This window comes from Ovis canadensis, chromosome 3 (assembly GCF_042477335.2).
Source record: "Ovis canadensis isolate MfBH-ARS-UI-01 breed Bighorn chromosome 3, ARS-UI_OviCan_v2, whole genome shotgun sequence".
Taxonomy (NCBI): Eukaryota; Metazoa; Chordata; class Mammalia; order Artiodactyla; family Bovidae; genus Ovis; species Ovis canadensis.
The window spans coordinates 91,240,298-91,259,156 of record NC_091247.1 but is presented as its reverse complement, the minus strand read 5'-3'; positions in this window follow the sequence as shown (position 1 = coordinate 91,259,156).

Genomic DNA, 18,859 nt, shown 5'->3' with positions numbered 1-18,859 from the left:
GATTTCCAGTTAAAGCAGGCCAAGTTCTTGAGGGGAAGGGGTAGACTGGGTCAGTTATCTTACTCTTGCTTTGTAAGCCTAGGGTCTGCATAAATGTAGGCCTACAGCACTGAAATCCCCTTTTAACTGGGCCCCAAGTGGAGTGTCAAGAAGTCACTGCTTTTATCCTATTCTTTTTTTGAGGAGGTGGCGTTAGAAGTCCAAAGTTGTCTTCGAGACCAGCTGTATAAAAGTTGTATAAACTTCATTGTCTGAGGGCTTCATCACCTGTAAAATGGTCTTCACAGCATGGGGCTGCCAACACATCTGGGTCAGAACAGCTGGGAACAATTTTCAATTGGAAAAATGACTTATGTGGAAAAGGAGCATAAACTTTCATCATATATTGGCTGGTTATAAACGAAGGCCGGTCAGGGAGAAGTTCTAATGACTTGTTTTTCTATTTGGTTGCAGTCAGATATTTGGTATAAAGCACACATTTTCCAGGTGATAGGACATTGTAATAATGAACCAGATTGCTTTCTTACCTTTTTAGAGTCCTTTATTCATGGATTTTGGGAAACAGATGCTGAATGTTTAACAAAATTTGTTAAACTAACAATTTGTTAAAATTTGTTAAACTTTACAAAGCCCTAAAAACTTTCTTAGGGCTTTTTTTTTACAGCAACCTGATCTACAGAGTTTAGACAGAGTGTATCAAAGTAAACAAGTGTGACCTAACACAGATTAAAATTGCATTTTTGTTAATATCATACATACATCATGGGTGACCAGATTCCTGTAACTGGAGAGTACAGATAGGAAAAAAACAGAAGAGAGGGTCCTGTCCAGAAGCAGAGTAAAGCCATATTTCAACTTTGGACTCTCTTCTAGTTTTAACCATCAGATATCCTGTTCTTTTTCTGGTTTAGGAAGCAAAAAGCGTGAGTGGACCTCAATACACTGAGTGTTTGAGAAATAGAATTACTCAAATTCTATTCTGTGGTTTTTGTCAATAGCTTTATATCTTCTTCTTCTTCTTTTTTTTTTAGTTTTTTATTTTTTAAATTTTAAAATCTTTAATTCTTACATGCGTTCCCAAACATGAACCCCCCTCCCATCTCCTTCCCCACAACATCTCTCTGGGTTATCCCCATGCACCAGCCCCAAGCATGCTGCACCCTGCGTCAGACATAGACTAGCGATTCAATTCTTACATGATAGTATACATGTTAGAATGCCATTCTCCCAAATCATCCCACCCTCTCCCTCTCCCTCTGAGTCCAAAAGTCCGTTATACACATCTGTGTCTTTTTTCCTGTCTTGCATACAGGGTCGTCATTGCCATTTTCCTAAATTCCATATATATGTGTTAGTATACTGTATTGGTGTTTTTCTTTCTGGCTTACTTCACTCTGTATAATCGGCTCCAGTTTCATCCATCTCATCAGAACTGATTCAAATGTATTCTTTTTAACGGCTGAGTAATACTCCATTGTGTATATGTACCACAGCTTTCTTATCCATTCATCTGCTGATGGACATCTAGGTTGTTTCCATGTCCTGGCTATTATAAACAGTGCTGCGATGAACATTGGGGTACATGTGTCTCTTTCCATTCTGGTTTCCTCGGTGTGTATGCCCAGCAGTGGGATTGCTGGGTCATAAGGTAGTTCTATTTGCAATTTTTTAAGGAATCTCCACACTGTTCTCCATAGTGGCTGTACTAGTTTGCATTCCCACCAACAGTGTAAGAGGGTTCCCTTTTCTCCACACCCTCTCCAGCATTTATTGCTTGCAGATTTTTGGATCGCAGCCATTCTGACTGGTGTGAAGTGGTACCTCACTGTGGTTTTGATTAGCTTTATATCTTCAATTCAGTTCAGTTCAGTCGCTCAGTCGTGTCTGACTCTTTGTGACCCCATGAACTGCAGCATGCCCGGCCTCCCTGTCCATCACCAACTCCCAGAGTTCACTTAGACTCACGTCCATCGAGTCAGTGATGCCATCCAGCCATCTCATCCTCCGTCGTCTCCTTCTCCTCCTGCCCCCAATCCCTCCCAGCATCAGAGTCTTTTCCAATGAGTCAACTCTTCGCATGAGGTGGCCAAAGTACTGGAGTTTCAGCTTCAGCATCATTCCCTCCAAAGAAATCCCAGGGCTGATCTCCTTCAGAATGGACTGGTTGGATCTCCTTGCAGTCCAAGAGACTCTCAAGAGTCTTCTCCAACACCACAGTTCAAAAGCATCAATTCTTCAGTGCTCAGCTTTCTTCATAGTCCAACTCTCACATCCATACCTGACCACTGGAAAAACCATAGCCTTGACTAGATGGACCTTTGTTGGCAAAGTAATGTCTCTGCTTTTGAATATGCTATCTAGGTTTGTCCTAACTTTTCTTCCAAGGAGTAAGCATCTTTTAATTTAATGGTTGCAGTCACCATCTGCAGTGATTTTGGAGCCCCCCAAAATAAAGTCTGACACTGTTTCCACTGTTTCCCCATCTGTTTCCCATGAAGTGATGGGACCAGATGCCATGATCTTCGTTTTCTGAATGTTGAGCTTTAAGCCAACTTTTTCACTCTCCTCTTTCACTTTCATCAAGAGGCTTTTCACTTCCTCTTCACTTTCTGCCATAAGGGTGCTGTTATCTGCATATCTAAGGTTATTGATATTTCTCCCGGCAATCTTGATTCCAGCTTGTGTTTCTTGCAGTCCAGCATTTCTCATGATGTACTCTGCATAGAAGTTAAATAAGCAGGGTGACAACATACAGCCTTGACGTACTCCTTTTCCTATTTGGAACCAGTCTGTTGTTCCGTGTCTACTTCTAACTGTTGCTTCCTGACCTGCATATAGGTTTCTCAAGAGGCAGGTCAGGTGGTCTGGTATTCCCATTTTTTTCAGAGTTTTCCACAGTTTATTGTGATCCACACAGTCAAAGGCTTTGGCATAGTCAATAAAACAGAAATAGATGTTTTTCTGGAACTCTCTTGCTTTTTCCGTGATCCAGCAGATGTTGGCAATTTGATCTCTGGTCCCTCTGCCTTTTTGAAAACCAGCTTGAACATCTGGAAGTTCACGGTTCATGTATTGCTGAAGCCTGGCTTGGAGAATTTTGAGCATTACTTTACTAGCGTGTGAGATGAGTGCAATTGTGTGGTAGTTTGAGCATTCTTTGCCATTGCCTTTCTTTGGGATTGGAATGAAAACTGACCTTTTCCAGTCCTGTGGCCACTGCTGAGTTTTCCAAACTTGCTGGCATATTGAGTGAAGGACTTTCACAGCATCATCTTTCAGGATTTGAAAAAGCTCAACTGGAATTCCATCACCTCCACTATTACCAACTCTAAAAGTCTTTCTGTTTGCCCAAGAGGTTATTTATTTATTTATTTTTCACAATTTCATTTGATCTATTTTCAAATTGATCTATTATTTAAGTATTTTATAATTTCTAATTTAAAAATTTGTTGTAGTAAAACATAATATTTACTATTTTAATAATTTTTAAGTGTGTGATTCAGTGGCATTAAGTACATCACAAACCATCACTGCTATCATTTTTTAAATTTATTTTGGCTGCATCAGGTCTTAGTTGTGGCCACAGGATCTTTGTTGTGGTGTGTGGGCTTCTCTCTGGTTGTGGCTCTTGGGCTTAGTTGCCCCAATCTTGGGATTTTGGTTCCCCGACCAGGGATTGAACCTGTACACCTGCATTGCAAGGCAGATTCCTAATCACTCAACCACCAGGGAAGTCCCACCACTATCTATTTCCAGAACTTGATTTCTAAGTTTTTAAACTTCTTCAAGGTATGACAGTTTGGTATAGAGGAGGAACTACATGATTTTGCTTTGAAGTGGGATCAGTAAGCAGCTGTTGCTTTCTTCCTGCCTGGGGGTGTGGGCTCACCGAGACAGCTCTTAGTAGGTATGTCTATAATTGTCAATGCACTGGGCTTAACCCTTTTTTGAACTCAGCATTTAATCTGGGATGGTTGTAAACCAGGGAAAAGCTACAAAAACCTATATATGCTCTGAAAAGAAATTTCAGCAGAACTAAATGGCTGGTGTAGGAGCTGAGGGGTTTATTATGGTCATATATGGAAGAAAGGAAAGTCGTTCAAGGCTCACATGGTTAGATGTGACTGTGTGTTAACTAAATAGGGGGATAGATAGGACTTTCGTTTCTGTCTATTTATTTTTTGTTGGGCTGGGTCTTCGTGGCTGCACGCAGGCTTTTCTGTAGCTGCAGTGAGCAGGGGGCTCCTCTCAAGCTGCAGTTCACGAGCTTCTCATTGTGGCAGCTTCTCTTGTTGCCAAGCATGGGCTCTAGGGCTCACAGGCTTCAGAAGTTGTGTCTCCCGGGCTGTAGACCACAGGCTCAATAGTTTTGGTGTGCAGGCTTAGTTGCTTCGAGGCATGTGGGATCTTCCTAAAACGGGGATCAAACTCGAGTCTCCTGTGTTGGCAGGCAGATTCTTTACCACTGAGCCACCAGAGAAGCCCAGGAGTTTAGTTTCTAAACTTCTGCAATTCAAATTGTGTATGGATGTTATGTCAAATGAAGATGCTTGTAAAATGAAACCTCGAAGTATATATGCATTAAAGGAAATCAACAAAGCATTGACCTGAGTAACTTTAGACCTTGTTCCCCCAAAGCTCCAGCTCATCAGATCTCACCACTTAGGTGTTTATGGAACATTTGTCTCTCCTAAATGCCCTATTTAATGTCCCCTGCAGACTCCCTCACTGCCCATAGCCCATCTCTAGGTAGTAGTGAAGCCCTGTTGAAGTCCCGTTTAGAATATTTATGGTCTGTTCCTGAACCCATGTCTCTTCTGTTTTGAAATCATGGTTGCAAAAGGCTCAGAATTGAAAGGTTTCATTGTAAGATGTCCCTTAAGGAGAAAAATGGAAATGGGACTCTTGGTTTAACTTATTTCATGAGTCAAGTAGGGATATCCATCATTATAATTGGTTTTGACAGAAATATGGCAAAATGTTAGCATTTGTTAAATTATTATGGCTACTATATGGATGTTGGTTTTACTATTCTCTATATTTTTCTGGATCTACTAGTACAAAAAATGAATATTTACAGTTTATAGAATTGACAAAGCAGGCAGCCTTATCCTTCAGGGGTAGGCAAGGAAAATTTCAACATTCCATTATGGAATTGACTGGGCTTCCTAGACTAAAGTTGCTTTCAAACTGCCAAGCAATCTTATCTGCACATCTTTTGAAAAAAGACTTAATTGTTGCATTCAGCCCAAGGATGGTCTTATAACATTGCTTCAGGGGCAGTAATGCTTACAGTGAAAGAACATTATCAACAAATAGTAAAGACTGTCCATATGTTGGCTGGTTCGGAAACTGGGGTAAGTGAATTCAGAAAATAAATTGTTCTGATTCTTTTGAGCTTTGAGGCTTTGAACCAAATAATGAATACCCATAGTAATTAACATGCCTTGTTTGTTTTTGGTTCTTTTGAAAGCAATCAGGGAAAAGGAATGGGATGGAAAGAAGTGCTTAGAAGGCCCCCCAAAGCACTTTGTCACTTCCAAAGCAGACAGACGATGAATTACCCAGTGGGGGTAGATGGCTAAGTGGGTCCTCTTTTTGTGTTGCTCACTAACACTAGGAAACATGCTTTAATTCAAAGCACTGTTTCTCTTCAACTGTCTTCAATCAGCATCACGTAGCTTTTGGTATTGCTAGAGTGATTTCAGCGTTCCAAGTGTCTTTGAGTAGATGTCTAAGGGAATAAAGCTAAGGAGAAGAAAAGGGTAGACAGAGGGCATTTGACCACAAAGACTGAGAATTTCATTGGTTTGTGGAAAAATTCCTTGGCTAGTACCTCTGGGAAATAGGATGGTTATAGCAAGATTCCCAGGCATACATGTTCTCAGTAACAAAGAGGCTTTGGGATGCTGTGTGGGTGAGGGTGCTTTTAGCTTCAGGAAAACTCAGACTTGATTCAGGATGTCTTGAGCCATGAGGAGATTCATTATCTTGCGTAACAAGTCCTAAAGTAGGCATAGCCCACCCAGGTCATGCCAGGCCACTGCTCCACTTCTCTGTGGCTTTTTGGATTTGTCCTCTCCTCCATGTTGGCTTCATTCTGCAGCAGCTCTGAACACAATAGTGTTTTGTGGTCTGTTTAGCCCCAGTCTTGCTGGGCAAGTTCATATTCACTAGGGAATCTCAGGGATTGACTCTTCTTTTTCCTTTTCAAAGTATTAGTTGACTTACAATATTGTGTTATGTTAGTTTCAGGCATACAAAAAAAGTGATATATATATATATATATGTATATATATGTTACATAAGATATTACTGCTGCTGCTACTGCTGCTAAGTCACTTCAGTCATGTCCGACTCTGTGCGACCCCAGAGACGGCAGCCCACCAGGCTCCCCCGTCCCTGGGATTCTCCAGGCAAGAACACTGAAGTGGGTTGCCATTTCCTTTTCCAAGGCGTGAAAGTGAAGTTGCTCAGTCGTGTCCGACTCTCAGCGACCCCATGGACTGCAGCCCAACAGGCTGCTCCATCCATGGGATTTTCCAGGCAAGAGTACTGGAGTGGGGTGCCATTGCCTTCTCCATAAGATATTACTATAAAATATTAAATGTAGTTCCCTGTGCTGACTCTTCTCAATGAGGAGGTGCTGGAATCAGCTGCCACTGAGGACAGCTGAGGTTGAAAAAGCTGAGGTGTTATAAAAAAGTAAGACATGCATAATTGTAAGGAGATCAACCCAATTGTTGAGGAGGACACACCCACCTTCAGTTACTAGTTTCTGACTTCTGGGATAAAACAACCAGGAAATCAAGTGAAACCAATTTGAAAATGGTGCTGCACTCCATAGACCACCGCCAGCATAATGTTTTAGGGACAAAATCTCTTCTCAAAACTAGTCTTAAATGAAAGAAGCCTGTTTAGGTAGAGAGGATATTTTCCATATTAACACAATAATATTGCCTTCTATTTTTGTAATATGGGCAGCTTGAGAACACAAGTTTTGTCTAGTCAACTTGTTCACCTGCAGTACTTAGTTGGAAGAATAGCTTAACTAAGAAGTAGGTTCTCAGTAAATATAAATACTCATTCAGAAGAATGCCAGCCCTGTCATTTACCAACTATGGAATCCTTTCTGTGCTTTGGTTTCCTCTTCTGTAAAGTGGGGATAATAGAAAATTTCTTCATCACGTTGTTGTGAAAATTGAACGAGTTAGTAAGTGTACAGCGCTTAGTGCTAGGCCCATAGGGAGCCCTCAGGAAGTGCTGTTTAATATCATGACCACCACGATTCGTTTCTTAATTTCTGATGAACCTCTTTGCAGGGCAGGAACTGAGATGCACCTGTAGAGAATGGACTTGTGGACACGGTGGGGGAAGGAGAGGGTGGGATGAGCTGAGAGAGTGGCCCCGACATGGTGCCGACATGCGCACACTGCCCAGGTGAAACAGACAGCTAGTGGGAGGCTGCCCTGCGGCCCAGGGAGCTCAGCTCAGTGCTCTGTGGCGGCCCAGAAGACTGGGGTGGATAGGAAGGAGGCTCAAGAGGGAGGGGATATATGTTTACTAATAGCTGATTCATGCTGTTGTACGGCAGAAACCAACACAGCATTGTAAAGCAATTACAATCCAATCAAACAAAGTGAAAAAAAAAAAAAACTCTTAACATCTATACACCTCAATTTTCTCATTTGTAAGATGAGGATAATAAAAGCTACCCCCTTTTGAGGATTAAATGGGACAGTGTTTGTTCCTTCCTTATGACTTCAGGCATGGTGTTAGGAGGTCGGTCAAATGTCACTGTGATTCCATATCTAATTCTCATTTCTCCTTCGAGAAATGAATGATCCTCCATTTGAAGATGGAGAAATGTATGATGATGGAGAAATGAACGATGAGCTGGGCAGGTAACACAGTAGAGGAACTTATAATGCCAGAAAGTAAGGAAGTGTTTTTTTAAATAGGTGAGGGTATGTTGAAGGGACACCTGAGCCAACTGAAGAGGCTGTCAACGATCAGAGCTTTTTATGTTACCAAGTTATTTTTATCCTCATACTGTGTTTCATCCCCACAACAAACTGGTGAGAGAATCAGTTAAACATTTGTTCCTTTTGGAAACTGAGTGTGTGTGGTCAGTTGCATCTGACTCTTTGCCACCCCATGGACTGTAGCCTTCCAGGCTTCTCTGTCCATGGAATTTTCCAGGCAAGAATCCTGGAATGGGTTGCCATTTCCTCCTCCAGGGGATCTTCCTGACTCAGGGATTGAACCCATTTCTCCCGCATTGGCAGGCAAATTCTTTACTACTGAACCACCTGGGAAGCCCAAAGTGGAAATTGAGGTGCTGAACAATTGATTAAATGTGCCTCTTAAGACTCAGTTGAGACTTGCGTTCAGTCTCTGGGTTGGGAAGATCCTTTGGAGAAAGGAATGGCAACCCATAGTCCATGGGGTCACAAAGAGTTGGACACGAATGAGCTACTAACACGCTAAATAAGACTCAATCAGTAGGCAAGGAGAACATCCATAAGTCAACACATCTATCGTCTGATGCTTTACAGTATAGATCTTCTACCTTTTATTTTATTTTTTTTTTTAATTTTAAAATCTTTAATTCTTACATGCGTTCCCAAACATGACCCCCCCTCCCACCTCCCTCCCCACAACATTTTTTAAATTATTTTATCTCAGTTCCCTCACCAGGGATCAAACCCGGGTCCTTGGCAGAGAGCTCATAGAGTCCCAAGCACTGGCCCGCCAGGGAATTTCTGATCTTCAACCTTTTAAATAGTTAAGCAGAGAATTTTCAGGGCTCCATGCTGATATTGAGCAAATGTATACTATGGCTCAGGACGAAGGTCTAATACAGACAAAGGTGAAACATTTCTGAGTGGGATAATTGAGGGAAAAGAGGGAAGAAGTGACCAGGACAGGAAACAACATTTTTAAAAGAACTGCTCTTAAGCAGGGAAGTTCGAATGAGCCATGTGATACTGGGTTAGAGTTGAAGACATAAGTATGAATTGATGTTTAGCTTATTAAAGGTACAGATGGTTGCATAGAGAATTTTTGCAGCTATGTATATATATATAAATATACATAAATATATTTACTTGCTCTGTCAGCTGAGAGGGCCTAGAAGTAACAGTATCCAGTAGCAATAAGCAAGCACAATTAGCATGCAGATCTTGGTTTCTAAAAGCTTTTTCCAACAAAAGCAACAAAGGTCCCTGGGGAAGATTCTAGAGCTGGGCAGACACCTAGAAGAAAAGCTTGTAGTGCCAGGAAGTAAGAAAGTGCTAAAATGTATCTATCTGTCTAGAGGAGTATGTTCACGTGAGGCAGGATCCAACTGGAAAGGCTCCAAGGATCAAAGCTGGAACAGTTTGAAAATAAATAACATAGTACTAAATTGTCACTTAAAGTGTAAATCAATATCTTTGAGTTTCTACTAATATAAATGAGAGAGAAGAGCCAAATCTCTCCTGCGTAAGAATTCTAAATAAATTATCTCTCTCTCAAATAGATAGAACATTAACCCCTTACCTTTAAGTGTGGGATGTATATAAGGCTTCTTTCCAAAAAGTCGGATGAAAAGTGGGAAGAAAAGAGTAGTTTTATGGTGCAAAACCTGACAAGCACTCGGAGAGGGGATCAAGGTCAACATCACCAGGAATAAGTCACATACTATGGTGCACGTCCCTGATAGGATGCCATGAGAATGCTGCTTTCTCTCTATATTCCTTCCAGAAACCCAGTCTTGAGAAAAACATGAATAAACCCAAGTTAAAGGACATTCTATAAAATACCTGACTCAAAAAGTACTCCTCAAAACTGCTAAGGTAATCAAAAACAAGGAAAATCTGAGAAACTGTCGCAGCCAAGAGGAGTCCAGGGAGACATAACAACTAAATATCCTGGAACAAAAAAAGGGATATTAGGTAAAACTAAGGAAGTCTGAATAAACTGTGGGCCATAACAAATAATGATGTATCAGTATTCATTCATGAGTGGTGACAAATGTATCATACAAATGTAAGATCTTAACAATAAAGAAAACTGGGAATCAGATATACAAGAACTTTCTGTATTATTTTATAACTATTCTAGAAATCCAAAACTATTATAAAATTCAAAGTTTAATAAACATAATAAGGCTGGTAGGACAGCAACAATAACAAAAAAGGTGCAAAAAAAATAAAAGAAAACAGAAAATATGGGACAAAAAGAAAACAGACAGCAAAGATGAATATATACCGAACCACATGGATAATTGGGCTTCCCTGGTAGCTCAACTGGTAAAGAATCTGCCTGCAATGCAGGAGACCTGGGTTCCATCCCTGGGTTGGGAAGATCCCAACCCTGGAGGAGGGCATGGCAACCCACTTCAGTGTTCTTGCCTGGAGAATCCCCATGGACAGAGGAGCCTGACAGGCTATAGTCCATCGGGTCACAAAGAGATGCAACTGGGGCAACTAAGCACAGCACAACATATAGATAATTATGTTAACTGTAAGTGTTCTAGATGCTGTTTACTGATATAATATCTGATCGATTAAAAGTCATCGACTGTCAATCAGAAAGATAAACGACCCAATCAAAAATGAACATAAGGCCCGAATAGACATTCTGTTATCCAAAGAGGACATACAGAGAATTCCTTGGCAGGCCAGTGGTTAGGACTCTGCACTTCCAGTGCAGGGGGCCTGGTTGCAGAATTAAGATCCAGCAAGCACAGCCAAAAATAAAACAAACAGCCCAAAACAAAACAAAAAAGAAACAAAGAAGACATTTGGATGGCTAACAGACACATGAAAAGATGCTCAGTATCATTAGTTATTAGAGAAATGCAAACCAAAACATGTGATATCACCTTATACCTGTCAGCATAGCTACCATCAGAAAGTCTACAAAGAAATGCTGGAGAGGGTGCAGAGCAAAGGGAAGCCTTGTACATTGTTGGTGGGAATATAAATTGGTGCAGCCACTGTGGAAAACAGTATGGAGGTCCCTCAAAAACCTAAAAATAGACCTACCGTATGATCCAGCAATGCCACTCTGGATATCTATCAGAAAAAACAAAACACTAATTCAAAAAGTTACCTGTACCTCAGTGTTCATAGCAGCACTATTTACAATAGCCAAGATATGAAAGCAACCCAAATGCCCATCAACAGAAGAACTGATAAAGAAGGTGTGGGATATTATTCACCCATAAAAAGAATGAAATTCTGCATTTACAATGACATGGACAGACTTAGAGAATATTATACTTAGTGAAATAAGTCAGGCCGAGAAAGGCAAATACAATGTGATACTACTTACCTGTGGAATCTAAAAAATGATACAAATGAATGTATATGCAAAACAAACAACTCACGGAATATAGTGGTTACCAAAAGGGAGAGGAAAGGGAGATGGGAAATTAGGGATTAAGAGATCATATTACTGTGTTTACAAACTACAGTGCCACCCTGTCTCATCTGAAAGTAAAAGTCACTCAGTCATGTCCAACTCCTTGCAACCCTATGGACTGAATTCTTCAGGCCAGAATACTGGAATAGGTAGCCTTTCCCTTCTCCAGGTGATCTTCCCAATCCACGGATCGAACCCAGGTCTCCCACATTGCAGGCGGATTCTTTACCAGCTGAGCCACAAGGGAAGCACAAGAAAATTGGCGTGGGTAGTCTATCCATTCTCCAGGGGACCTTCCCGACCTAGGAATCGAACCGGGGTCTCCTGCATTGCAGGCGGATTCTTTACCAACTGAGCTATCAAGGAAGCCCAAGTCTCATCTGAGGGGGTAGAAAAACAATTCAGAAATATTTGTGAAGTTCACAGTCCAGAGGCATAAGCTCACTAAAGACTGAGACCTAATCATAGGACCACTGAACGCTTCCCCTCCCCCACAGCTTAGCCACATCACTAAAGGCCCATTTATAATAGCCCTTTTATCCAGTCAGTCAGTGAAGTTGCTCAGTCATGTCTGCCTCTTTGTAATCCCATGGACTGTAGCCTACCAGGCTCCTCCATCCATGGAGTTTTGCAGTCAAGTCAAACTAAATCAGTCCCATCAATCCAATCTCATCAAAGCCAATCAATCTAGATTTGATTTGTTATGAATTGACAGTGATCTGCATCAGCTCACTTCCTCAGATATTCCCCAGAAATACTTTATTTTCTTTGATTGTTTAAAATATTCCATGGATTATAGCCTGCCAGACTCTTCTGTCCATGGAATCCTCCAGGCAAGAATATTGGAATGGGTTGGCATTCCTTTCTCCAGGGGATCTTCCTGACCCAGGGATCCAACCCGGATCTCCTGAATCACAGGCAGATTCTTTACCATTTGAGCCGCCAGGGAAGCCCCTTAACATATTCCACTTGTGTGTGCTCTTAGCTCTCCCTGGATGCAGGGAGAGCCTCAAGGCCATCTTTCTCATTTTCCTGTTCCTTCCTCTTGCCTACCGCCCTTGGCTCTCTACTAACACTTTAGCAATTGCTGCAATTCCAAGTAATATGCAGTCCACTGAATGAATAGAAACCTTCACACATTAGTTATTTAACAAATTGGTAATGAAATTATCATTTATGTGCAGAGCACCTAACCATTTTGACGTGTTTTTAAACCTAACATCTCATTTTTTTTCTCTACAACTTCCCTTTGGACTCAGTATTAGTAGTGTGGGTGTGTTAGTAGCTCAGTCATGTCCAATTCTTTGCAACCTCGTGGACTGTAGCCCACCGGACTCTGTCCATGGAATTCTCCAGGCAAGAATAGTGGAGTGGGTTGCCATTCCCTTCTCCAGGGGATCTGCTCGACCCAGGGATCAAACCTGCATCTCTTGTGCCTCCTGCGTAGCAGGCAGATTCTTTACCACTTGAGCCATTGGGGACTCCCTAACTAGGAGTAACAGATCAGAAAATTGAAGTCTGGGAAAGTTGTTGCTTACAAAAGGTCATGCTGTGAATTATTGGTTGAGTTCATGTTAGGATCCATTTCTTATTCTGCTGTCCTTATCTTGACGCCAACACTGTGATGTTGACGTTTAGTTCATCCACTTGACCCACAGTGAAGTTATTATTTCTTCCCATTTCTGCAAGCGGGGAGGAGATGGAGGCCCAGTCATTTGAGTTTTGACCTGGCTCTAAACTGTGCCAGTAGGACTGGAACTGTGGTCTCCTTGATTGAACCTGTTGCTGTTTGGTCACTTCAGACATATCTGACTCTTTGTGACTCCATGGACTGTAGCCTGCCAGTCTCCTCTGTCCATGGGATTTCCCAGGCAAGAACACTGGAATGGGTTGTCATTTCCTATTCCAGGGGATCTTCCCCATCCAGGAATCAAACCCGTGTCTCCTGCCTCATCAGGCAGTTTCTTTACCACTGAGCCACCAGAGAAGTCCCTGGATTGGAGAATGTCAATCAAATCTTCACTCTATGGATGACCCAAAGGAACAGACTTGCAGTTCTGAACCACACCAGGTAAACCGCAATACCAACTCTATTTTCTTAATGTAGCATCTTAATTAGGTCAAGTTATTTTGTTGGGAGTGATGGTGGGAGGCTCCAGGCATGGTGAATTCCAGAAAGAAAGCCTTACTCGTAGGTGCTTTTGGAGACCCATGGAGCACAGAGGATGACACAGATTGTTTCCTTCCCCATCAGGGCACTGCTTGTGCCTCCACCCTGGAGGCTAACTGGGATCTCCCTTCTCACTTCCCATCCCCTCTGCTCTCGGACTCCCCCTCCCAGGGCCCTCTGTCTCAGCTGAGTGCTTTCAGGCTGAAGGAGCAGCAGCAGATTATTCTGGTTCCCCCCCCGCCGCCCCCACCCAGAGAAAATGGGGCTTCCCCAGTGGCTCACCAGTAAAGAATCCACCTGCAACGCTAGGAGCCGCAGGAGACCAAGGTTCAATGCATCAGGTTCTTCCCTGGGTTGGGAAGATCCCCTGGAGAGAAGGGCATGACAACCCACTCCAATATTCTTGCGTGGAGAATCCCCATGGACAGAGGAGCCTGGAGGGCTATCGTCCATAGGGTTGCAAAGAGTTGGACACAACTGAAGTGATTTAGCATACACGCACGCCAGTGAAACCAAATCCCCCAACTGAAACCACATTTATCTTGCAGATGTTAACCACTTTTCACAGCATAGCATCCATGAGTTACCATGCTAACCGAGCATCAGTCTCTGCTTCATTTTACAAAAGATATCTTCCCAGCAAGTATCTGGGAAGTGAAGGCAAGAGAAGGGTGAGAAGGGAAGAAAACCCCAGCCTGTCCCACTTAAGGCTTTGAACATGATCATACTTTCAACTCTCTCCCACTCATTCATTCAACAATCGTTTATTGAGGATTTGCCTTGTGGTAGGAAATACATTATGGGACATCAATGTGAATAGGACACAGTCCTTTACTTAAGGGAGATCATGGTTTATGAAAAGAAAAGGGTTTCTTTTAAAGAGGGGGGCATTACAGGGATAGAGAATTGTCCAGCGTAGCAGGAATGAGAAGCACCTGTAGTCCTGGAGGGAGGTGAGGATACTGGAGAAAAGGTTGTTTGAGTTGCCCCATTTTGCAGGTGAGGAAATTGAGACTCAGCAGAGAATCTGTGGCCAATCACAGACTGTAGTGCCAGCAGGGGAAGAGCTTTGTCTCCACTTCAGTTGACTGTGGCATGAAGAGAAGTCTGGCTTTACCACCAGTAAGAGCCTGAGTGTCGTTGAAGTGGACCTGGGAAAACTCAGCCCACAAGTCTGAGGAGAACTTCTGGGAACGGGACCCTCAAGAGGTAGCTGGGAGGAACTGGCGTGACCCCTTAGGGGTTCACATGATGAGGTGTGAGGACTTTGGGGTTCTGGCAAAGTCCTTAGGCTGGGGTGGGACAGCAGTGGGGGAGGAAGGTTGAGAAAAACTATTAATTTGTTGGAATTTTATAAAACATCTCTCTTTGCTGTTCCCTGCATACACATGTAGCCTTGTAGCACTTAATAATGGTTAATAAGCTCAACCTCTGAATATGTCATTTCACTCCCACAACAGCCCTGCAAGGGAGAGTCTTTCATTATCTGTCTGTCTTTAAAAATAGATGAAAAACTGTGGTTTCAGAGGTTTAGCAACATACTCCTGATCACACCTGGAGTTTGAACCTTGGCACTTGGACTTCAGGGGGTCTTAGCTGCCACAGTAACACAGAGACACAGAGGCAGCCTTGACCTTAGAGTAAATCCACAAATACTAGGTATTAGACCAGTACAAGAGGAGCTTGGGAGTGTACTAGCTGATATTTATCGTCACCTATTGAGGGCTTCCCTGGTGGCTCAGTGGGAAAGAATCTGCCTACCAAGCAGGAGACGTGGGTTCAGTTCCTAGGTTGGGAAGAGCCCCTGGAGGAGGAAATGGGAACCCACTGCTGTATTCTTGCCTGGGAAATCCCATGGACAGAGGAGCCTGGCGGGCTACATACAGTCCATGGGGTCTCTAAGAGACAGACACAACTTAGCAACTAAACAACAACATTGAGAGGTTTGTCTTGTTAATCCTCACAACATCTCTATGAGAACAGCCCAGTTATCACTCCATTTTACTGATGAGAAAGTTGTGGAGCAGAGATGTTATGAAAATGAGCTAATGCCACAAATGTTTTAATGTTCTAAATCAGTGATTCTCAACTGGGGCAGTTTCACCTTTTAGGAATTTGGCAATGTCTGGAGACATTTGATTGTTGCAACTGGGAGGGGCATGCTGTTGGCATCTAAGGACAAACCCATGACAAAGAACTATCAACATGTCTGAAATGAGGAGGTTGAGAACCCTTGTTCTAAATTGTAAATAAATTGTTTGTTTTGAAGAAATAACGTATTTTCCTATCCACCATGAATTCCCAGATTGAAGGTCAGAGGATACTGATTATGACTTCCTTCCAACTTTCCTTTGCTCATTCCAGAAACTGATGGGTCATGGGAACATAGGCTTTGTTTGCAGTCCTCATGGATTGGATGATGTCAGAGCCATTGGTGGTCCCACCATGGCCCCGAGGCCCAGCTGAGACCATAGGAGCTACCTCCCCAGCCACCAGGTCTAAAGCAGGAACACTGGCCCAGGACAGTGGCAAGGGCAGGGCTCCTGGGAGGCAAAGCATCCATTTCTTATTTGGTATTTTGGGTATTGTCGACTGAAAAACAAGAACAACAATGAAAACACACTGACTTGAAAGTTGAAAGATTTTTTAAAAAATTTATTTCTTTGGCTGTACCAGGTCTTAGCTGTAGCACATGGGATCTTTCATCTTTCTTGCAGAGTGTAGGATCTTTAGTTGCAGCATGTAGAATCTTGTTCCCTGACCAGGGATCAAACTCGTGCCCCCTGTACTGGGAGCATGGAGTCTTAGCCACTGGACCACCAGGGAAGTACTGAGAGTTGTGTTATTGAGGGAACTTGCTGAGGACTACAGCCCAGGAGATGGCCTATTAGATAGATAGCTCTGAGGGACTGTTCCAAAGAGGAAAGAGAGGAGCCAGGATGTTTAGGAGTTTTTGCTAGAAAAACAAAAAACATGTAGTCAAACATCAAAAGATTGCTGCTAATCACAAAGTCCAGACATCTCAAAATCATGATTTTAATGCTTTTCTATGTATGGGAAGATGCACAAGTCTGGGCTTATTGGAATTTTTTTTTTTTTTTTTTTTTGATAAGCATCTTAACTGTCTAGGCCAGTATCCTGTTTTTCTCCATCCTGAATTCCCTGCAGGGCACACCACAGGGGCGGCTGGAGGGGCTGATGGCTTGATGCTGGGCAACATTCATTGTTCACTGAAATGGCAGGCAGTGTGTTATTGTTTCCTTTTTGTCCACAGCATTCTCCAGATTACAAATTTATCCTTTTCCAGTTTGAAGAACTTTTTGAATATCAAAATATACCATGACAGCAATGCCTTTTTGTGCAGGTCACATGCTTGGGGATGAGTTGGGGCGGAACTCTCTGGCTTGTCTTGATATGATTTGCACAAAGGCACCAAATGAGCTAGCAAAAATCCAATGCTTCAGGTGTGCATAGCTGACTTAAGAGTCTTTTGATTGAGAAAATATGTGATGACCCCTTCACTACTCTGAATCTGGTAGCTTGTTAAAGTGAATTTACATTTTATTAATCAGTCTACAGTTTTGAAAGACTGTAGTGCCAGTAGAAGCCGGAGATTATTTACTCAATCTGCAGACACTGCTTTGTCCACATGGATTTATGGACCCTTTACAATAGCTCCAAGTTCTCCTAAGAGTTTGGGACTACAGGTCAGACAGTCCTGCCCTGGCCCTTCATGCGTAAAGCACTTCCATTCCCCAGCTTAAGAATTTATTTGAGGGGCAGAGGGGCCAGTTGGCAATGTATGAAAAGTTTTAAACATTATTGTTACACAAATAAAAAATGTAAACTTTAAACATTTTTCATTTCCCTGGTTGTTTAAAAGAAATCCTTAGTTTTTAATCCAGGTATTGATAATGGTATTGTAAACCTCCTCCCAACCCCCTGTCCTCCCTGGGTCTGCCACAACTTTGTTGTTCTGTATCCAAAGACCTCAGTTGTCCTATAGACCAGCCCCATTCAATTAAAATATAAGGTAAGCCATATTTACATGGTAAAACTTTCTAGTAGCCAAATTGAGAAAGAAAAAGCAAGAGATGGAATTAATTTTAACAATATATTTTATTTAGCCCAGTATATAAAAAAATCTTACTTCAACATGTAATTGATATCTTAAAAGTTATTAGTAAAGACTAGAAGTAATACACATACTGACATGCACTATGATAGTAGTACCTTCCATGATCCAACAGTTAAAATCAAGTGTAGTCCAATCAATACAAAGTTTTGCCTAACATAAAAATATTTTATACTACATTCTATTTTAAAATTTAAATTAATTGAAATTGAAAAGGATTTAAAACTCAGTCACATTTCCAGTGTTCACCAGCTACAGGCAGTGTGGCTACTGTATTGGATGGCACAGCTCTAGACCTTTTGTGTGTTTTAACAGACCTCTATCTAATCCTCATAGGCCCCTTTATCATACATAATTGGTTTGGGGAGAAGTTCCAGAATCTTTTCTGTGTATCATTAGAGCAGATCTATAGTGAACTCCGGGAGCTGGTGATGGACAGGGAGGCCTGGCATGCTGCAATTCATGGGGTCACAAAGAGTCGGACACGACTGAGCGACTGAACTGAACTGAACTGATAGTTGCTATTAGGATGCTCTTTGTTTATGCTGAACTTAAAATCTTCCTGTAGTGTTCATCCATCCCAGGCTGATGGTCTCCTGGAGAAACGGAGAATACTCTGCTATTTTGAGTCCTGTAGAGATCACCATCCACAGCTGAAAGCCATTCCCAAACAGAATGGTTTTCGGAGAGTTGTGCTCCTTTAGCCTTGTCTTCAGGAGTGTAATTTTCTAAAGAATGAGGAAAGGCAGGATGCAGAGGAAAATTTTCATGGGCCAAGGTCCGAAGGGGAAGCTTCAGAGGGGAGCAGACATTAAGATGGAAAAACTCCCATCTCTGAGGGAAATCCACCCCCACACTAGAAGGAAGCCCTGTGGTGTGGTCAAAGTTCAGAGGAAGAAAGAGGGTTGAAAAAAAAAAAAGTTAGGCAGAAAAGTTTACGTGGACACAGAGCAGCAAACCCAAGCTCTACACAGTTACTATGAAACAGCACATGGTCAGTACCTCTACTGACCTCTCTTGGCTATCCCATAATATTTTAGTAATCAGCCACACCCCAGACATGTTTAGCATCACACCACCTGCTGCTTCTCATGGCCAGCATTGTCATCAAATTTGATCTCAACATTTGCCATATTATTAAA